Here is a 23,828-nt window from a genome sequence, read left to right on the forward strand (position 1 = left end):
TTTTTCTTTTTTTTTTTTAATTTTCCATCCCTCTTTTCATTTAAATTACAAGAATTCTTAGCTGGAATGGAAGTGTACTTGGTTAAGTGACTTCTTGTAAGACAGGCTAGAGAAGCAGTATCTCTAACTATCCTTATTTTTACTCCCAAGTACGATTTCTTTCTGATATCCTTTTACAAGTATTCTCAAGCCCTGAATCCTAATTTTCACTGCAAAGGAACTCAACTAGAGAAGTCTGAGGTATACAAGAACTTGCACTTTAAATTTATCACTATTTCCTGCTTGAGTCCAAGAAAAATACCCTAACCTCTTCTACATTACTGCAAGAAACAAAGACCTATTACTATAAAAGCCAAATACATTTGGCTTTCCATAAACAAAACTATTTGTTATAGATTGTATTTAACTCAAAATTAAGGGAGAAAAAGTTGAAGAAACAGAATAATAGTTACTTTCATCCATATGTGGTAGAACTGCCTCACAGTCCAGACATTTGGAATTCAATAAAGTGATACTGCCAAATTATTATAGGCACATCAGTCAGTATTACTGCATTTCTGGCATTACGTGGCAGAGAACATGGTAAATCTCCAGAAAAAACATCTTAATATTTTTTGCTGGAACTGCTGTTGTTGGCTGACCAAATTGTAATTGCAGCCTGCCAATGCAACAAATATCTTCCTACCATAAACAAACAGTCTTCCAGAATATGGGACACAAACTATGGAGAAACTGACTAGTATTAGTAATGACAAGTATACCTCCCAGACAGACGCATGACTGGTATACAGAGAACTTTCCATTATCATTTAGAAAACAGAATCTGATCTGCTTTATATCCTAAACTTTTTTTGTTACATAACATACACGCTAGCTTGAAAAAAAATTAAAACACGTCATTATGTCTCAGTATACAATATGCGTAGATTAGCTATTTCTGGGCAATAGTAAAATGCTGTCAGTAACAATAATAATCTCCAATTGTCAGAGCCTCTGATCAGGCATGCCTGGCTAGGCCAAGTACCTGAGTCATCACACCTGCCCCTGCTCTCTGGCTAATGTGACTGCCCCAGTTCTCTGCAATGGATTGGCTGCTTAAAAGCACCACTCACCCCATATAAACACACCTAGAACCTCAGGCTGCAGGTATGCCCTTATACCGCCTCAGTATGTCCTGGCACTTGGTCCTCACCTCTCCTGGAACTTGGTCCCATGCGCTCCATGCTGCTGACCCAGACCCCAACCCCAACCTGATGCTCTGGTAACCTGTGCCCCCACAAACCCCCAGGTTGCTCCTAGTGGCCTACCACAGGCCTGGCTGCCTACATCCCAGCCAAACCCTTATGCTGACCAACATAGTTATTAAGGCTACAGTTACAAAATAGGTCCATTTCTCCCTCCATTTACCACTGGTATTACATATTTACATAACCCTATATGCCATACTTACTTGAATACAAGATGACCCTTTGTATTATAAAACGAGCCCCTCATCATATAATTGCATACAAGGGAATCTCATCAAATAGATTGTCCAGCATGTGCTAAACAATGGAAACCAATACGAAGTTGATTAAATGCAGCTAACACTGAGCATGACTACAAAACACATGGCCCACATTGGACAAACATGCTGATGGAAAAACCTACCACAAGGATAGGTTAGTACAGCCCATCTGAACAAAATATATGGTAGAGGCCACTAAGCACAGTCCCCCTCACTTCCAAAACTTTTTCAAGTTATGGGAAGCCATGACACTTCATACATTTTGACTTTATCTTCATTCCCACAGCTGAGCTGTGCCTTTCCTTCCCATTTCCAATTAATCCTGTTTCTTCACCAACCTTAAATGCCTCGCAAACATCACCAAACAGGAACCCAAATAGTTCCCCCTGGACACTGCTCCCTTCTGGATCTCCAACTTCTGGCCAGGCCCCAGCCCCTGCCTGTCCCAGCTCCAGCTGGAGCAGAGAGCACAGCCCAGAGAACATGCAGGGCTGCTGGGGAACTCTGGTTTAACTTAAACCAGGAAGGGGTGTGGGACAGAATTTGCATAAACCAGATTGAGCTCAATCAGTTACTACATTCAACCAGTTTCCACCATTTTGAAACTCAGTTATGTGCACTGAACTTATGTTCTGTTACAGGTTTAAACCAGTTTCTGATCACTTAAACCAGTTTATGTGTAACTTTTGTCCCTAGCCCTGGGGTTCACTGCGATAATCTCAGGAGACCTGACATCACCTAGAGTTCTGACAATGAGAAGACTGTTCCATAACCAACTTATTCTCACAAATCAGAGGAATATTTAGTCAGAACAGAAGCCTTTCAGGAAAAAAATTAATTAAAAATGGGGAAACTACCCATACACATGCCTAGCTTGCCAGGTGGCCATTCACCTCCCACACGGAAACTCTCACAGGGAGAATCTCTGATCAGTGTCTTACTTGTCTGCTCTTGGATTGTCTCTCTTTCCTCTTCTTCCTCCCCCTGCCCACCTCCTGCCAGGTCAGGGCTGTCATTTTATACAGTTTTAAACCCTTTGTTTTCTCAGTCCTCTGAACCAGGTCAAATCAGTCTGTGCTTCCTCCCCAGGAGGTTGAAACTTCAGAAAATGTGTTACATGCATTGTTTCAGCATTAATTACTCCCCAAGTGCCTTTAGATCCTGCAGGAACTATTCCCTACCTTACCCTCTAAACCAACAAGCCCACAAAAATACTTACAATATCCATAACCTTAAATATAGCACATTTTTAATATTCTATTATTCTGAAGCATCTGTCACACACTGCACAATGGAGAGTGAGGGGTTGGGTATGGCTGCATGTATCTACACAAATTAGTATGAAAGTAATTTGACCTGGTTTACATTACAGTATGTTGTTAAGGTACAGATTGGTGAGACCAGATGTTCCAGGAGAGGTTGTCAAAGTGGAAGGGAGTAACAGAAGTTCCTATCCCAAGATGGATTCAAATTGCATGGGCTAGAGTTATTTTGGTATTTATAAATGAAAATCAGAAATCAGCTAGAGATATTTTGGTATTTATAAATGCTTTGCCCACTTGGAATAATCCCCAATAGATACTACTTTCTTCTACTCTGTCTACAGCAATATGAAATCAATTGAAAAAACAACAGACATTTAAAATAATTCCCTATGGCAACAACAGGCCTGGTTAAGCCAAGCAGAGGAATCAGTGCTGTGAGCCCCCTACTTGCTTCTCACAACAGAGTTCCCAGCATGAGAAGCAGGCACAGAGCTTTGCCCTGCTGTTCCAGTGCTCTGGAAACAGGAGGCCTGGAGAAGCCCACACTTTCTCCAGATGCGGATCACCTTACTCTGGGGAAGGCACAAGCAGCACGGAAGAGGGGGAGGTTGCAGAATGGATGTCTGCACTCCTCCCTCTCCTGCAATTATTTCTAGCAATGGAAGTTTCCAGGAAATTCTTCTACATGCTAGAAATGAATGTTTGCATATGGCTTTAGATACTGGTCAGTACTACAATAGTATGCGTCTCACAGTCTAATGTATTTATCCTCAAACAAAACATTATCTGATGCAGGGAAATGCTAATACCCATATTTTGCAGGTAAGACACCAAGACACAATGAGACAGGTATAAATATTCTCTTGCCATTTGGTGATACAATTAAGTACCTAGTGGAATTTTCAAATATGCTTAGGTGCCCAGTTACCCCTGATATCAATGGGGGTTTGGCACACAGGAAAATCCTACAGGCATCTACCTGCAGTTTTAAAATACCTAAATCTGGTCCTATCTGACTAGCTCAACATCATCTAGGCAATCTGAAGCAGACATCAATATTAAATGCAGGTTTCTCAAGACCAGGGCCCACACCCTAATAACCAAGAATCCTAGCTCTCAGGTATGTTGAAATGCAAACACACACAGAGCTCTTAATGAGAAGAACTGAACTCAGAGTCCTGGATTTCAAGATAAGGTTTGTGTTCCCAACTGAGTATAGTTTACTATTGTTTCAATAAACTTGGGATACCCAAGCATTAGGATTCATTATATTAATTTATCATCTCATCCTTGCAAGTTTAAATATATCAGTATTTAAAACAAAGTATATATTTAGTTTAAAAACATGTTTCTGAGCAAGGCAGCTTAACTATCATGTTGCTAAAGCACCTAGTATAATGAAACTATATGCCAGCATTTCCCAACCTTTTTCATCCCATGGCACACTTCCATGGCCTCTCCCATCGCATGGCAGACCGGATGAATGCAGAGCGGCGAGGAGAAGAGGGGGTGGCGCATGGCTGGATATAGAGCTGGGGGGTTGCAAATGGATGCGAAGCGCTAGTGGTGTGGGGTGGCAGTGGCAGCACTGGCTGGAGCCCCATCCCACCAGGAGCCATGCCCCCCAAGATCCTGCAGCACACCTGGTTATGTCTGACAGCACACCAGTGTGCCATGGCACACCAGTTGGGAAATGCTGCTATATTCCAAACTCAACTTTAGCTTCTCAATGTCCAAGTGAAAAAAAAAAACAAACTTTGAAATAAAAATTATTAATTGTTCTTCACTTATCAGTGAACCATTTATTGGTATTTAGTGCACTTTTATAGTCTTTGTTTAAAAACAAAACTAAGCATTACTTTGCAAAGACTGAATAAATACAGTGCCTAGGCAAAATATCTAGTATAAAATATTATACTTTCTCTTGGCATAAGTATCAGAAAAAAAAAGGATCAGTTCTGTTTTCCACTACACATTTCCTAGTTTTGTAATTGCAGCATCCCTCATTTGTACAGCTGAAATATCATTGGCTATACTGAATTTGTATCCCTTAATCATATACAAAACCTCTTCCATATTCCGAATGAACGTAGATCACTTTTTTACTTAAGTTTCATAGAAGATGAAGAAGCTGAGAAAAGGAGAGGAGAAAAGGATGTGAAAAGAGATGCTTCTATAACTACTAACTCCTTATGCTCAATTGTCTAGTCTTTATACAAATAATAATAATGTTGAGGGAACAAGAAAAAGCAATTATGAGTTTTTTGAACAGACACTGGCAAAGAAGGAGCAATGCTAGTAGGAGAAAAGAAATCTATAAGCATCATACTGCGATTTGCAGTGCTTTAACTGTACTCACTTGCCTCTTCCAGGCCTTAAAAAGACTTCCTAATTTCAGCCTTGAACTGGAGAGGTGTATGAAATCAATTCCAGCATCACCAGCCTGATGAGATAAAGAAAAATAGTTACAATTATCTATCTTTCTACTGACAGAACAGAATCAGATAGTCTTATATTCTGTAGTTAATTCTTGATTTTCATGTGACAATGACAGCGTTGGTGGAAATATAAAAGGAGTATTTTTTCTTTTCGTCATACAATTTAATAAAACATTTTTGTATCAAAGAAAGGAAGAACTTCCTCTCATGACTCTCATAAACCTCATGGTGTAATATGATCAATAATGCTTAATATAGCCAAAAATGAGGTTTCATTGTTTTAGGTATTATACAAACACAGAGTAGGAAGCAGTCCCTACCCAAAAAAGCTGATAATTTAAACAGCAAGACAGACACAGAGGCCAGAAAAGGTTATAACCAGGGATCCTGGTTTTCTCTGATTTAAAAAAATCCCCAATCTTTGGTTTAAAAAAAAAGTAACCCCAAATCCACATTTTCCCATGATTTAAATGAAACATCACTAATATATAAATATACATAGTGGTGTTTTATTTTAATCATGGAAAAATGTGGATTTAGGGTTACTTTTTTTAACTGAAAATTGGGGATTTTTTTTAAATCAGAGAAAACCAGGGTCCTTGGTTATAACAGATAGAAAGAGTGAAAAGTGTCACTGCATCACAGTTCCTGTTAATGCCACTTCTCCTATTGGTATGGGATTAGTTCTGGAGCAGGTAACAGGGTATAAGGTAAACGGAAAATGAACTGGAGGAGTGCATTAAGAGGCACAAGCATGGAATGATGCTAAGGAAAACAGACTGTAAGGGAAAAAAGGTTGGAGCAAATGGCTAATCAGTATAGGGCAGAGCAAGTCCAATCAAAATGGCAGAAAATTTCTCTGTCTGAAGGTCCCTGCTTTGGTTGCATCTGTATCTGCTCCTACCAGCTAGAGTCTCTGGCTGGCTTTTCTCTACAGTTTTTCTCAAGTTCACATGGCAGCTGCAAGCACCTGGGGATCCTGGCTTTCCACATAGAGATATTTCCTAGATCGTTCTGAGTCCAGACAGGTGCATAGAAAGAAGAGTGTCCCCATTTCCCTGCCCTGGTTTATCAGTCCCTGTTTTGGCTGTTTCTGAATATGACTGTAAAAGGTCAAATATTGATGCCCTTTTCTTGCAGAAGATAGTCTATAAAACTTGGAAAAGACAGAAGAACTAATCAGAACTTCCACTGGAGATATGAATAAGTATTCTGATTATCAGTTACCCACTTTAGATTTGTTGTTTTCCCTAAGGTTAAACAAAAGCATTGCTAAACTACGAGTTTTTTTAATGGCTCCCTGTCAAACATTGATCAAGCATTTAAAACTTGAGGAACTTGGTACATAAAATCCTGTCACCAAGAACAGGGAGAAAGATCTGGAAGAGGAGAGAGTCGTTGGAAATCTCTACAGTGGCATATAGGACGAGGAAGAGCAGCAAGGTTAGGTTTTTCCAGACAAGCCTGGGGAGGGACAAATACATGGTGCAACCTATACCTCAAGGGCAAATACCTGTAATTTGATAAGTATTTGTGAACTCCTAACACAAGGGGAGACAATCACCTCAACTACCAAAAGGGGATTATGGAGATCTAAGGGAGAGCCTAAAAAATTGCTAAGGAATAGAAAAAAAAAATCAACACTAAAAAAGAAAATGTAGGTAGGAGATTCCCATATAATTTATGGGATATATATTTTATGATAATGTAACAGTATTCAACCAGAAAAGGAAGCATCCTTTTCACTCCCCTGCTTCACAGTTGCATGATATAGCTGCCTCTAATTTCATGTTCTTTTACCTTTTAGGGCCTTGTGCATCTAAAGCACAGGCAGAACCATAGGTAACTGGTATCACTACAACCATGATCTTTCATCTACTGACATGCACCAATACCTCTACAACTCTTGTTTCCCATACAAGTTTAAATGGAAAATTTTCAGGCAAATCATTTTTCTTGGTTGTATCCTATTAACAATCAAATGTTTTATTTCAGCAAAAGATGAAGAGCAACACAATTAAATTATAAAATATCAAATCCTATATAAGAAAGTAAACAAGATTTTGGTGAGATACAGTTGTTCTATATAGAGGGAAACTAAACATTCAAGTTCACTTCAGCAGGAAAACCATCACAACTGCAGATCTTCATAATTACAATTCATTATTAGAACTTTTGTTTTCATATCACCGCTGTTAGTACTTTTACAGTTCTTCCTAAATCACCACTCCTTGGTGGTGGTGGTGCCAGTCCCTCGATTCAAGGTTACTCTCTGCCACAGCTCATTGATGCATCTTGAGGCAACTTAAGAGTTCCATCCTCGAGCCACAGATCCATTCACAGCAGTTGCAGGCCTTTCCACAGGGGAAAGCAGGCTACAGGCTGGGATTCCTCTCCTTTTCTTTCCTCTGCTCTCTCTTCGCTGCTTTGAGGGCAAGTCACTCTACCTGGAAATGAGCTACCACTTGCTTGAGGTAGTGACAGCATTTGGTTGTGCCAACATATTCTATCCCAGGGCTCATGCATGTCAATTAGTGGCACACGGGGACATTTTCCTCTGCATGCCAGGCGTGCAAAAAAATTGTTAAAAAGAAAATTGTTTTATGTTGATGCTTTGGGCTCTCCAGACCAGCCAGAGATCCCAGCACCATGGTAGGCATGGGGGATGGAGTCAGGAGAACACAGGCAGGACTGCTGTTTGCATTCTGCTGACCCCGCCTCCTGTCACCAGGCTGTGCCCTCTAATCTGGCCCAGCCCTTGGAGGGGAGCTGCAGGTGGGCAAGGCCAGGGCCTAGGCAGGCACTGCAGAGGGCTGCTGTGTTGGAGGCTCCTGGCCAGTTTGACCGTGAACACTACCTGTGGCAGCAGTTCTCAGAGCCCAGGGGCTTCTGCAACTAGGCCCCATGGCCGGGCCCTTGCACCAGCAGTGGCTCTGCCCTGCTCATGCTGCTCTTCTCTTTTTTCTTTCCTGTTCTTTCTTTTTTCTCTTTCTCTCTCCTCTCCTTCTCTCTTCTTCTCCTTTTTCTCTTTCCTTTTTTCTTTCTTTCCCTCTTTCTCTTTTCTCATCTCTTTTTTCTCTTTTTCTCTCCCTTTTTCTTTTTTTTTTTCCTCTTCTTTCTTGTCCTCTCTCCTCTTTTTCTATTTCTTCTTTTTCTTTCTTTTTATCATTATTTTTCTCGCTCTTTTCTGTCTCTTTTAAGCATGTTTTACAAACATTAGAAACATACAATTTGTTACACATTAAGAAAACATACTTAACAAATGAGCCATGTTGCCATAAAAACTGGTATTTACTGTGAAAAGAAAAGCAGTATTTATTATTATTTACTCTATTAATAATGCAGTGCATCCTGCCATGTACCCACCACCCCAGTTCCGTATTTCTGGCATGCCAGTACTTCAGCACCTTACACAGTAGACATTGCAGTTTTTTTGGTATTCTGGCCAAAAACATTGCCTACCCCCATTCTATCCCTTCATATGTGGCAGTTTATCCTCAACCTGATTATTGACAATGCTTAAAATTTAATATCTGTTCTGTTCTTTGAGGCTGAGAAATCCATTTTAGCTCAACTCCCAGATAATTCTCTTTACAACTTTAAATATGGTTAATAGGAAGTTGCATTCAGAAGCATAGATAGTTGTATTTTAATATAATGTTGCAAGAAATATTTTCTCAGGCACGATTCAACAGATTTTACTCACACAAGTAGCCCCCTAAATGAGGGGACAGTTCTAATGAACTGGAAAGCTTCTCACTTTTATGAGGACTACAGGTGTTGGCAGCTCCAGAATCCCATGAACTTTTCACCTGTCACTTCTAACAACAAAAGTTTGGGTGATTTTTTTAAAATTACATAAGGTCAAGGAAAGGAAGCGTAACCTGCATTGGTTGACAATTAATTAGATTTATTATAAGAACATCGGGGAAATCAGAATAGACCATTAAGTAAATTCTTGTTATATAAAGATGGTAAGTCTTATAAACTAGAATGAATAAGTTATGTTTGTTAGCCTAGCACAGAGAGAAGTTCAGCCCTAATCCTACAACTTGTTCAGATGGGTAGACCTCTTGTCACTTTTGACATCCTAACTCATCTTACTTGCTACATGTGTAGTTCCATGTTCCGTCATGTGGAACAAGGTAATACATAATACAAACAGAAATGGAAGTATTAATTTTTCAATTAGTCATTGTTAGGGTTGTTCTAAAAACGTGTAAAAGTAATTCAAATTACAAAGATACAGCATCCCTTTAATATTTTTTATTCAAGTATGATGCCTGTGTTGCAAGTTCTGTGGTCTTGTGATCTCCATGACTATTGGTTTCATCTACTGTACCTGTTTTCTCATCTTAAATTTAATATTATAATTTTTCAGGGTAGGAATAATTTATGACTTTTTACAATGCCTATTTTAAGTTTCCAAGCATATTATTATCATCAGTATTATTGTTACTACTACAGTTACTATTATTATTACTTACTTTATCCCATAACTTTTATGGTATCACTGGTATCATGTGCCTGCCTATGTTGATCATCTTAGGTCTGTTAGCTGCCTTTGATACAGCTGATGAGAATGACTGTTCAGTAATGGGGATGGTTAAAGTCAAAGTGTTGTGGATGTGTTGATAGTTCGTGTATACTTTTAAGGGGAGCGTGGTTAACTGCAGTGCAAACAAAGATGAAGGTACCAGACCATGCTAGATAAGCACCTTTTGGTAATAAATTTTGCAATGCAAACCAATGTATGAGCTAGTCAACTGCTGCCGATGTGTCCTTGTGTGCTTTTCCTGCCTAAGGGTACACTACTGCTGTTCAAAAAGGCCTATACCCTCCCTCACCTTGACTCTCCACTGTTGTCTATTTAGAACCATAGAAAGTTAGGGTTGGAAGGGACCTCAGGGGGTCATTTAGTCCAACCCCCATCAATTTATTGCTGAGATCTTTAAACAGCTAGCCACCATGTTGCAATCAAGCATGCCTTCTGGATATCCTCCAAGTGCTTTCTTGGGCAACTACAATTCAAACAAACCTTCATTTTTACTTCCTCAGCATACAGCAGGGCTTTGTTATTGGTCTGCTTCTTGTTCCTCCTCTTTTGGAGTAAATCACAATAGGTGTTTCTGATGGAACTTCTCTAGCTAATAGATAGGGCTTTCATGCAAACTCTGAATGCCACACCCATGTAATAACATGGTAAACATGACAGTTTTGTATACCTTTAATTTGATGCAGACATGGACTTCACACTGACTTAATATTTATTTGAAAGAGCCACTAAAGGTCATGCTTGTTTTCTGGATTTGAAGGACTACCACCCATGAATGTCAGAATAAACATTGAAAAACTTTCCAAGACAAGTGAACCCACAAATGACTAGGAGTTCAGTTGTGCTAACAGATTTGAAAAGGGCAGAAAATTGTTCCTGAGGCTGGTTGACATCCAAATATGGTTTTCCTTAAACTGATGGTTAGTCTAAAGCTGGTTGTGAAGACAATTAAATGATTGACTTACAGCTGAAGATCTTCCTGGAAGGAGGCCACTGTGCAGTCATTGGCTTACATGTGTTACTGCATAATAGTCCTTTTAGTACTCAGAACCCAGCCTACTGAGATTATGCAACCTTTCAATAGTTTAGAAGGTATTTCAGTGTTCACTTCTTACATTGTCTAGAACCACTGCATAAAGAATAAGCTACACCCTTGTTTGACACCATTCATCACAGAGAGGCAATAGATAAATTGTATTTACAGTTTTCACATCATGGAACTGTCATGAATAACAAAAACTTTCATAAAGCAAGAAAAATTTGCTAGACAAGCAAGTATAAAGTCCCAAATCTTGGTCAGCTCACTGTGTCAAAAGACTTTTGTCAAACCAATAAAAGCTATACAGAAGTTTAGATGCTGCATTTGATACTTTTTCTGGCTTTGTCAATCAGGGAAAATAATATCAGCAGCTCAGCAGTTTGCCTGGAATCTACATTATGATTCTGGAATCTTCTTCTCAACAGGATGCAGTAACAGTTGATTGAGGAGAATCCAACAGAGGATGCTACCAGCCAGGGCCAGCTGATGCATACTCTGTACCCAGATTTTTTTTCCCCTTGATCTTTACTGATCTTGATGGTGTAGTGTCAGCCTCATGTATGGATGCAACCCAAAGCATTTGTCAACATTCATATCAACATAGAGTAAATATTGAAATTGTTAGGCCCAATGCTGCTTTTTGCAATGTGGTTAGTACATTTCTGGTGCCCTGTCAGAAGCAGAGAAGGCAGCAGACAGCTTCTGCTCGTCTTTGACACTTACGTTTTTCCACATCCAAACTCCATCATTGCTTTGCAGAAGCTATGAAAACTTTCAGGATAACTCAGAAATAGTGGGCAAATCTACATGAGATGCTTAGCTGGGCAGTAGTGTAGTTTACTGCATGTGCACATGCTTACTACACAGTAAATCTTGCTAATTGCAAGTAAAATTACTATCTACCAAAAAGTAGCAAATTTACTTTTGATTAGTAGTAGTAGTTCTCATCTAGACACTTGACCAGGAGCAAATCTGCTCCCGGTCAGCCATATACCAGGGGCCTGGAGATTGCTCCCTGCGCCCAAGGATCTGCCTGCTGCCAGGGCAGGCTCTGCAACTGGAGCCCAGGCAGGGACTATGTCCCCCTGCCCCGGCAGAAAGGAGCTCCAAGCTCCCAGCTCTGAGATCACGATCAGGGACTGGGGCTGGGAAATACTTATCTGCCAGTCCTTGCTCAGCCATTGCAATTGGGGAGCAGAGGGCTGGGAGATCCTTACCTCTCAGCACCAGCTCTACGGTCGCGGGGCCGGTGCAGGGAGATCCTTATTGCCCAGCATCAGTTCCATGACATTGGGACTGGTGTTGGGAGACCCATATCTCTGCAATTCAAAAAGGATGTGGACAACCTCGAGAGGGTCCAGAGGAGGGCCACTCATATGGTTAGAGGCCTGCAGGAAAGGCCTTATGAGGAAAGGGTGAGGGACCTAGACCTTTTCAGCCACTACAAGAGAAGACTATGGGGGGATCTTGTGGTAGTATACAAATTCACCAGGTGGGGGAAGCAGGGAATAGGAGATGCTCTGTTTACCAGAGTACCTCTTGGAATAACCAGAAACAATGGCCACAAGCTGATGGAAAGTATAGATTTAGGTTGCACATCAGAAATAACTTCTTCACGGTTAGGGACATCAGAACCTGGAATGGGCTTCCAAGGGGGGTGCTCTCCCCTACCTTGGGGGTCTTGAAGAGGAGACTGAATAAGCACCTGACTGGGGTCACGTAACCCCAGCACCTTTTCCTGCCACTGGCAGGGGGTCAGACTCGATGGTCCTTTGACGTCCCTTCCGACCCTAGCATCTATCAATCTATGAATCTCCCACTGCCAGCTCTGCAACTGTGACCACAGACCTGGCACTGAAAGATAAGGCCCTGGAACTGCAAACTGGTGCTGGAAAATAAGGATCCGCCCCTGGGGGCATGTTGTAATGTCCCAGGAGACAGCTGTCTGCTGGCCCCATTTTTCCTGTCAGCCCCTGGGCTAGCACCCAAGGGAAGCCTAGAGTTCTGCCTGGTGGTGGCAGGGGCCCACTGTAGGGCCTCAGGCAGTGGAAGCAATTTGCTGCCATAAGCAGCAAATCTGCTCCCACTTCCCTACATGTGCAGATGCCTTCCCAGGAGCATTTACTCACAAGTAGTTTACTCATGAGTAAACCTATCCCAGATCAAATGCATGTGTAGATATGACACAGTAGTTTGTGCAAGAGTAGCCATCAAATTTGGCAAAGATTAATATTGTTCAAGTCCTTCTGAAGCATGATGGCATAGCTGATAAGATGTCACCGGTAAGTATGTATTCAAGATATCTTGTTCTTATTCAGTTGTCAAAACATGGACCAGTAATCAGCAGTTCATGCCTAGAACACAGACTAAGCAATAGGTAGCTCACTAACGTGCATAATGACTTCATAATTTGCTACAAGTTTTCACTCTAAGGTGGGTGTACAAACCATGTTTTAACTATATTTACTTCAAATTGTATTTCAAATTTCAAACATGCTTTGAAGTGTAGTGCAAAGGCTGTTTTGAAACTCTGCCCACTAAGTGGAAAATTCATATATAACAGGGCATATGTAAATCACTAGACTTCAATTGGCTTTACTAGAGCTAGAAGATTTACAGACAATCTAGACCAGTGGCAGCCAACCTGCAGCAAGTGTGCCACAAATGGCAGCTGCAGATTGGCCAACACTGGTCTTGTATGCAAGTCCAGGCTTTCAGCAAAGGGAGGTACCAGAATGAAGGCAGGGAGTGGAACAGGGGGAAGGACCTACTGCAAGAGGTGTCAGATGTTATTGCCAAGAGACAGGTTAACCATTACCTAGCCCTGAAGCCACCACCAAATTAATGGTTTTGGATCCTTGTTTGCCACATAAAGCTGTGGTGCTCACACGGCAGAGAAGGGCTAATCTTGCTTTTGGCTCTAACACCTCCTCTTGCAGCAGTATCCTAACCTTGCTCTGCTCTGCTTGGCTACAACTGGAAGTTCAGGTCACCTGCTTCCATTCCAGCACTCCAGAGTGCAGATTGTATCAGGTAGGCACATTACACAGTGCAAATGCTATCCAGTAGGGACTGAGATCAGAGTGGCACTTGGGGAGGGGCAAGCTTAATTTGCGGCACACCTGTCAAAAATGTTGGCCACCACTGATCCAAGCTATTAAGTCTATATAAATTTTCATTAGAGTCTATTGCCTACAGTCCTTCAAATGTATAGATTTCCACATATCACTTATGATAGTTTAATCAACAACTAAAAACATATGCCAGAGCAGGCCCACCAGATCATGTCAATGTTAATACTCGGTCAACTAAAGCATATGTAATTTACTAAAAATATACTATTCAACATAGTATGCTGTGCATATGCACTAAATTGGTATAATCTTTATGAAGACTCTCCTGACATGCTCTTCAAGGTTATGCTTAAAATTACTTCAGACTTTAATATATATTCTAAAACAAAAAGAAAATCAAATTACTAAATTGCAGGGTTAGAAATACAAACTGAACCAAACAAAAATAAGCAAACTGCAAGAAAATGTTTAATTCCTTATCAAAATCCAGTACTAGCTCTTGAGTCATATGATCCCTGAAATGGAAAAACTGAGTCCCTTAATTACAACCGCACTACTGGATGCTATTATAATTAACAAGAACATGCAAAATAAATTAATAGTTATGTTTTATAATCATGTCAAAGTGAAATGAGCCCATGAAGAGGCCTTAGTACTTACTGTGTTGTCATTAGCCAATTTTTACATGCTATTTTATATTACTACTTACACAGCTGAAGAGTGTATTTTGTCACTGTTTCAATGGATCTAAATTTTAACCGTTAAGTAATGTGAAGTAACATCTTAAGCATAAGGACTATTTTGGTAGTGTTGCATATAATGAAAGAGTTTTACCTACATATTGAAAGAATACAAAACAAATGGAAATTACTGATTGGATTGCAGGTGTTATATTTACGGCTTCTCAAAAATAAATACAAGGATTTCATTAATTTTCCAAACTAGACCCAGACATAAAGAGACAAGCTGCAGGGTGGCAGGGTGGCAATGGGGCAGGTACAGGCATGGAGGGACATGGAGCAAGGAGCAGAGGTCCTCCTTCCCATCACTGCTTTCCCTGCCACTGTAAGGAGGGGGGGGAGATGCATCTATGTATCAAAAACTATAACAAATTTATAAAATTGCCCATGTATAGAAACTACTTTGTGGATGTGGGGCTGTCTTAAATCCAAAGCTGTCTTGGATCTGGGTAAATACAGTATAATCATGATGTTTCACGAGGGTAGATAAAAATTACTGAGTTTTTTTAATTTAAATTATAAATGACTTTTCCTTTTAAAAAAAAAAAACAGCTTAAAATGAAATTTGAATTTAATACAGAATAGGTCACAGTGTAAATTTAGTATAACCTATTAAAATAATTTAAATAAAATAATATGTTGAGTCAATGAGCTTCTACTAAAATCTCCGGAGTTAAAGACACATGTTCTTCCATATAAAAATGAGATCAGGAAACATCTAACTTTTGAGGTCAAACTTGAAAAATATGTCACAATATTTCATATATTAGAGGCTTCACCCTGCTTGGGATGTAGGGTCTATATAACTGGATGCAGAAGATTAGCTAAGCCATATTGCAACCTAGTCTCAGACTCCAGTAAATGTCATCAAGTATACTCCTTAATTAGGATTAACCACTGAGGACACCTAGATGGTATCAAACTCCTTGTTTTTTTTTTCTCTATGTGAGCTTCACTAGCTCAGCTCTCAAATTATGAATAATAATAATTCTGCACCTGTAAATGGAGGCTTATTTTCCAGCTCATGGTAAAACAACCATCTGCTCAGTAACTACCAGCCCTCTGCTTCTGAATGGTTCTGGGTACTTCAGTTAAATTGCTCTTCTTGGTCCCTCTGCATATGTACAAGGATGTAAACATTAACTTCTCAAGTATTCTATCCATGTCTCTAAACCAAAATATACACAATGCCATGGAATTACAGTGGCAGAAATCATGTATTATTAGGGATGATGGGCCAGGGTAAAATAAAAGGTAAAGTGGCTTATGTCACAGGGAGAAGTCTTGGTTTGTTGTTAATTTCTTGTATAGAGGAGAAAGAGGGAGCAGAGCAAGTGGCAGTGTATGCAACAGAAAGCACCAAGCCTAAGCTCAAGACAGTCCAGGAAAAGGAACAACATTCTATGGAGCATAGACTAGTCTTGATTTCAGCACCTGGAAACTGGAGGACAAAAGTATCATGGCTGCAGGTTGCAGCCTATTTGAGAATATTTTCAAGAAATTTCTGTTCCACTGGGAAAAAGGGAATGTGCGCCAAATGTAAACAGCGCAAAAAAGAGATACAAGGCCAGATAGCTCAAATGAAGCAATGTTTAAAAAAAACACTTCTCAGAGGGCAATGAACTTCAAGATGGTGAGGTGGGCATGACAGAGCCATCTGGATCAATGGGTTAATAAGCTTACTAATTTTGAATCATTCTTATTGATTGCCTATCATATATTGCAATGCTAATAAAAGAAAAGTTTATGACAACAATGTTATTTATTTTGGGTGCATTACTTATTACTTCCAAAATGTGTTAAAAAACCAATGGGTTCATAGATGTTAGGGGCTGGAAGGGACCTCTCAAGATCATCAAGTCCAACTCCCCTGTGCTTGGGAAGGAATGACTGCTGGGGTCAGATAACCCCAGCAAGGTGAGTATCCAGATGTTTTTTGAAAATATCCAGAGTAGATGATTGTACTACCTCTGGGGGGGAGTCTATTCTAGACCCTGGACACTCAAGTTGTAAAGAAGTTTTTCCTCATGTCTAATCTAAAGCGGTCTTCTACCAATTTATGACTGTTAGTCCTAGTCTTCCCATGGGGAGCCCTGCTGAACAGATGGTTTTCTGAGTCCCTGATATGCACCCCTTATATACTGCCACCAAGTACCCTCTGAGTCTTCTCTTCTCCAGGCTGAACAGACTCATGTCTCTCACCCTCTTATCGTATGGCCTGCTTGCCATACCTCTAACCATATGCGTAGCCCTCCTTTGGACTCAAGCCTCTCCACATCCTTCCTGAAGTGTGGTGCCCAGAACTGGATGCAGTACTCCAGCTGTGGCCTCACCATGGCCGAGTAAAGCAGGAAGACTACATCCTTAGTCTTGTTTGAGATGCATTGATAGATGCATTCTAGTGTTTTGTTTGCTTTGCCAGCTATGACATCACATTGGTGGCTCATGTTCATTCTATGGTCTATCAGGACTCCCAGCTCTCTTGTGGTTGTGGTGCTAAGTGTAGCAGTACCAAGCCTGTAAACAGGTTGCAGGTTGTTTCTCCCCAGGTGGAGCACCTTACACTTTTCGGTGTTGCTCTGCCCACCTTGTGAGCCTCTCCAGGTCAGCGTGCATCCCCAGCCTATCCTCCAGCATAACCACAGTCCCCCATCATTTGGTGTCATCTGTGAATGTTGCCAATCCACTTTTAACACCCAAAACCAAATAATTAATGAATATGTTGAAAATCACTGGTCTGAGTACTGAACTCTGAGGGACACCACTGGTCACCAAGTGCCATGTTGACTCAGTTCCATCTATTATTACTCTCTGGGTCCTGCATTGGAGCCAGTTTCCTAGCCACCAGACCATTGGGTTACTGAGGCTGCAGTTTCCCAATTTTACCATGAGCACATCATGAGAGACCAAGTCAAAGGCTTTTTTGAAATCCAAGTATATGACGTCAATCTCATCTCCCTTATCCAAGTGGTGTGTTACTTGATCATAAAAGGAAATGAGATTGGTCAGGCATGACCTGCCTGCAATGAAGCCATGTTGGCTATCTATTAGAATATTGCTTTCTGTTAGCCTATTGCTAATGGATTCTTTGATTATTTTTTCCAGGATTTTTCCAGGGATTGAAGTTAAACTGATTGGCCTGAAATTCCCTGGATCCTCCTTCCTTCCTTTCTTGTAGATAAGCAGTACGTTGGCCCTCTTCCAGTCTTTTGGAACCTCTCCTGAGCACCATGAGTTCTCAAATAGTTTTGCCATGGGTTGTGCGATGATGTTGGCCAATTCTTTCATCACTCGCAGGTGCAGTTCATCCGGTCCTGCTCACTTGCAGATATCCAGCCTCTCTAAATATTCCCTCGTGAGAACTTTGCCAACTGTTGGTGAGTGATCACCCTCACCTTGGATGTGCTACTTTGTGGGGATATCTGTCAACTACACATTTTTAATATTACCCCTGCACTTCCAAAATGAGTCTTATTACTCAATATAAGCAAATACACAAGCCCTGGGTAAAGAGATCCTGTACAGAATAGAGTTTTAATAGTAATTTATTAATTTTAAAGTAGAAAATGTAATGTTGTTTTCAAGCTGTTTTATATTGGTAAAGAAATGGGTTTAAATAGAAGAAGATAACCTTTATGGCTTATGGAAAATTTTCCCTATAGGCCTAGATTTGGAAAAATGATTTTATTTAAACACTGATTTATTAAAAATATCTACTGTTAGAGGGATCTTTCATTTACAGTCTCTCTCTCACTCTCTAAATGAATGCAGTAATATTCAGTGTGACTTTTTAACCATTTTGTTTCAGGATCCAGCTTAGATGCAAGAAATTATGAACATCCATCATCTGCAATGTCTGCAATTTCAGTCACCTACTGGTGCTACCAGTAGTACTGCAAGTAAACATACCTCAGACAGGGAAATGCCTGTATCTGAAAAGAGACTTTCTTCATTATGAATTAAAACTATGGATGAATTCATAATCAGGGCCAGCAAAGTCCAGCAAGACAACATAGGTGAAAAGATTGGTTCACTTATGCAACAAATTCTCTCTTTCATTTTTTTCAGAATCATCATTTCACTGACATGGTTGAATCTTTATGACCAGTTCACTGCTGGAAGACCTCTGGATACAGTGTATCAGAAAAAAATTGAATGGTTTGCAAAAAACACTGAAGGGAAAAGTGTTAATCTGAGTCTTGATGGATGGAGTAATGTACACAATGATTCAGTAATATTTCCTTGAGTGACAACAGAAGACAGGAGTATGTCACAGAAACAATGCCTATGTCACAAAATGCCCATACTGTAAAATATTTAAAAGAAGTATCAGTAAAAGTTGTAACAAACTGTGAGCAAAAATTCAAGTGCCACGAATACATCCGTATCACAGGTAATACTACAAATATAACAAAGATGAGGGGAAAAAAAGAAAAAGATGATGAAGCAAACCTGAAACTTCTAACACAGGGCATAGTACTCATCTAGTGCATCTTTTAGCCAAATATTTAAGTATTCCAGGAATAAGTTAAAATGATGTTGAAATTGCAGTATTATGGAAATAACAACCACCTTGCTTCAGCTTCACCAAAGAGAGTTAGCGGAACCAAGCTAATTATACCCCAAGATATACAAGGGAATTCAGTAGTTGAGTGCTTTGAGCATTTATTAAGAACTGGCTTATTCTTATGACCATCACTGAAAAAAATTATGACAAAACTCATAGAAGTATCACAGCTACAGCAGTCAAAATTGGATTAAAGAGAAATGTAGATGTAGAAAATATGCTGAATATGCTAAAACCTATTTTCATAGATTTGAACAAACCATAGAAAGATTGCTGCTATACAGTAGAGCTGTTGAAATTTGGAAAGAACTTCAAGAAACATTATAGCAAGAAATGCCCAGCAGCAAAGCTAAATTGGAGGCAATAAAGAACTGGATGGATCAAGCACTTACTCCACCTCATTTTCTTGCCAATTTTCTTAACACAAAGTACCATATGAAATGCCTAACTGCCAAGGAGGAAAATGCTTCTATGACATGGCATCTACTAATCACCCATCAATCATGCCAACCATAATACATTTCAGGGCTTGAGGTGAAACATTCAAGCAAAACATGTTTGCTGAGGATGTTTTAAAGAAAGTATCACCACTGAATGGGTGGAAGTCACTACCAAAAGTAGCCTCTTCCACAGGTGCAGAAAGAATATATTCTTCATTAGGACTGAGAAATCAACTGGGAATTGAAAATGCAGGAAAGCTTGTTTTTTTCTCTTCCAGTCTATGAATAAAAAGGAGGAGGAGGATGGCATTTATGAGTCCTAAAAACTAGAAAGAAGTTTCAAGGATTTTTTTTTCAAAACAGCCTCGGTAAAAAAGAATGCTTCATTTTAAAGAAAAGTAGGCAAGTGTGAACTTTAGCTCAAACAACTTTCACCTAGGCATTTTACACAATTTTCCCCAGGGGGATGTAAAACAATTGGTTTAATTCAATACATATGGTTCATACTTCTAATACTATAACAGTTAATGCTAGTATTTAATAAATTAGTTGTAAATGCGCACCCCATGGTTTGATTTAAAAAAAAAAAAGTTTCTGTATCTAAAACATTTAACTTTTGTTTCCTAAATTTGAAGTGCTGGGTTTTTGTGTTTAATTAAATTGAAGTTGCCTTCTTAATGCAGCTTGATACAAATATGAGCAAAAAACTATTCATCCAGTGAATTTTACAGCATACTAAAATGGTTAGGATTCTAACAGGCCAAATATCTTATGCTATACATCTATAGCTAGGTTACCTACCTAGGAAACATATGTTCTAAATTTACTATAAAAACATGTTCTAATTGTTGTATCAAATAATGTAAATACACCTTTCTTTTAAAAAAAAATAAAAGAAAATATGCAATGGGAAAGTTTTAAAACATTGAGTATTTAAAATTAGGCTTCTGGCTTGCTGATTTAAACAGACTTGAATTAAATCAATGCACCCTGCAACCTTTATCTCAACATGGGGTACTTATAGAAAATAAAATAAACCAGTATAAATAAATAATAAGCTCAGGAAAAAACCTCAGCAAAACAAAAAGGAAATGAACAAAAAAGTCCAAGTAACCGGGCATGCAGCCTAAAACAGTCTTGAGGCAGAGCTAACTTGCATGACTGCTAATTAAATGATAGACAACCAACAGTGATATTCATTCTGTAAGTATGCAAAATCACTGATGTCTTTACCAAGGCATATGAGAAAATGGGACTGATGCTTAACATTCAGAAGAGTAAGTTCTCTATCAACAACCTCTTAAGTGCGCCTATACACGAGCGCAGAGACCGTTCCAATGCACCAGAATTCCAGCGTGTCGGAGCAGACTCGATTAATCCGAGAGCTGCTCTAATTAACGCACCACTACATCTCATTTATCAGCATCCCTACACTTAAAAATGGCAGTGGGTACACTTGAACTAAAGTTCGCCAAACGAGCTTTAGTTCAAGCACCCCCACTGCCATTTTTAAGCACGGGGACACTGATACACAAGATGCGGTGGTGCTTTAATTAGAGCGGCTTTCAGAGCCACTCTAACTAAAGCACTCCCCCCCCACCCCCCGGAGAACGTGTAAAAGTGCCCTTAATGATCAGACCCCAGCTCTAGTAATTCAGATTCACAGTGAGACTCAGGAGAACATTGAGTATTTCCCATACCTCAGAAGCCATTTCTCGCAGAAGGCTGACATCAATAAAGAAATCCAACATCACCTGAAATGTGTAAGTGCAGCCTTTGGACATCTGACAAAATGGATGTTAAAGATAACGACATCAGATCCAAAACCAACCTCATGATTTATCAAGCAGTTGTGATTGCCACTTTACTGTATGGAGCTGAGACGTGAACAATGTACAGGAGACACCTCAAGTCAGTGGAGAAGTACCATCAACTCTGTTGAAGGAAGAACCTTCAAATCCGGTAGGAAGACAGACACACCAACATTAGCATCCTCTCACACCCAAACGCCATGAGCATGGAGGAAACGATCATCCAACATCAACTTTGCTGCACTGGCCATGTCATCTGGATATGCGATTCTGGAAGCAGGTTTTATTCCCCAAGCTTGGTCAAGGCATACATTCAAGAGGAGGGCAGAGAAAGTGCTTGAAGGACATCCTCAAGCAACAACAACTCATGGGAGACTATCACCCAGGACCTTCCCAAATGGAAGGAAGAGTATACTGCAACCATCTCAGTACTTTGAAAACTTATGACAACAGGAGACAGAAAAATGGAAGCGGCAAAAACAACATGTTGTGGACCAAACCAGGAACCAAGTGCCACGCACCCTGCATGGAAATGTGCCTGAGTTGCTTCGTCAGCCATCTTTGGGCCCACAGATAAGACAATCATGGAAGATAATCATCCTTGACTGTGAGGGGTTGCTGATAATGCAAAAGTAATATCATGACTAAAAGATTAGACATTATGCAGTCATCAAAAGGTGCAAGAATACCACCTACGAAAGTGTAAAGGCAGTAACTGAAAAGATAAATATGTGGTACCTTCATACCATTACACAGAGCATGTAGGTGGTAACTTTGAAGTGCTATTCTACTTATCCCACCTGTTCTTGTGCTGATGAAAAGCTTCCTTTTGGTTGATTGTTAAAGGTACAAGTACAAGACATGAAACACACTTTGAGACATCAGACTTTACCCTGTAAAGTCAAATGGCCTGATTCTCACAAAGGTGCATGTGATGGTGGACGTTGCCTCTCTGTATTCTTTTATAATCTCCCAAAGAGCGGTAAGTACCCTGGCTTTCCCACCTGCCACATCTTCGATGTTACTATAATATGTTCTGCTTTATGATGTCACTTGTCGGGAGGGTTGTTAAACATACATTTGTTGTTTTATTTTGCTTTTTGGGTGTCTCTATTAGGAATCCTGGTATTATAGAGGAAAACTTCACTCAATTATTCCCACACACTCGCCGATATATATATGCACAATCAAATGCAGATTAACACTTGTCTTTATCTTTATTCTTTATAACACTATATAAACTTTCGTTATCTTTAAACGCAAGTGGTCCTTTTTTTTTAATATTTATATCAACTTTGTAATTCTATCTACATACTGTTCTCATTTAACCTTTATCAGTTTGGTTGGACTGAACTTGGTGTTAATAAACACAGTCCCTTTAACTCTGGTTTGTCCATTTATTTCCTTTTTTTTTTTTAGTTTTAGAGCAGGTTTTTCTCTTCAAGCCTTGTTATTTCTCTTTACTTTTGCTATCCTGAGTGTGTACCTTTCATCTCCTGCGTGCCTGAAGCCTTGAATCCCTGTGGTCAGCACTCAGTTGTTTTCACTAAGCTTATGGGAGTGAGTCACAATTCACTCTTCTCTTTTTTGTTTGTTTGTTTACTTTTCAGCGTGGCTGCCAGCCGCATCTCTGGTGCCTCTTCAGGGATCTGCCCCTCTTTCTCAGAGCTCCGCTGTCTCCAGCGGCAAGAAAAATCCTGAGGTAAGTGTCTTATCTCCTGGAGATCTTCTTTCTCCCTCACTTTCTCCTTCAGACGCTCTTTCTTTCTTCTCCTCTTTCTTTTCTTTTCCCAGAGCTTCTATCCTAATATGGTAATAGCTCCAGAAGTGGCGTTCTCCGGCTCTTTTTGCCGCATCGCTGTTTACTCTTTCACACACCTTCCCCTTAAGACGCCGCTAGGTGCCTTTTGTTGTTTATCTTGATCCTCAATATGGAGGGAATTCGGATCTTCCTGAGTATTCGAGACCTCTAGGGATTGGGTACCAGGATGACATCGAGATAGGAAGTCTGCTACCATGTTGGCATGTCCCGGCCTGTATTCAATATCAAAGTGAAATGGTTGTAAGGCGAGTGCCCATCTGGTGATTCGTGTATTATCTGTTTGGGTTGTCTTTAACCACTTCAGGGGTGCACAACCAAATGAATTTACGGCCCAGGAGATAATACCAAAAATATTCTACTCCCCACTTTATCACTAGGCACTCACGTTCAATACCCACCTTTGTTATGGTTGGTTAAGCTTCCGGCTAGAATAGGCAATCGGGCGTTCTATCCCATCCACTTCCTGGGTCATCACAGCGCCCACAGCATAACTTGATGCATCCGGCTGTAAAATGAAAGGCCGGGTGAAGTCGGGTGTATGAAGGACTGCGTTGTTACATAAAGTTTGTT

General features: G+C 40.1%; 1 long non-coding RNA gene across 1 annotated transcript in view; it reads right to left on the reverse strand.

The window, feature by feature from the left end:
• Nucleotides 1–5,133: 5,133 nt before the first annotated feature.
• LOC109295612 overlaps nt 5,134–23,828 on the reverse strand; it is a 280,108-nt gene continuing 261,413 nt past the window's right edge. Inside the window, exon 3 of the long non-coding RNA XR_002096784.1 lies at nt 5,134–5,215. This is a non-coding gene — a long non-coding RNA (uncharacterized LOC109295612). The remainder of the gene's footprint in view (nt 5,216–23,828) is intronic.

Source organism: Gavialis gangeticus, unplaced genomic scaffold (genome assembly GCF_001723915.1).
Source record: "Gavialis gangeticus isolate Ggan-Ray unplaced genomic scaffold, GavGan_comp1, whole genome shotgun sequence".
Lineage (NCBI taxonomy): Eukaryota > Metazoa > Chordata > Crocodylia > Gavialidae > Gavialis > Gavialis gangeticus.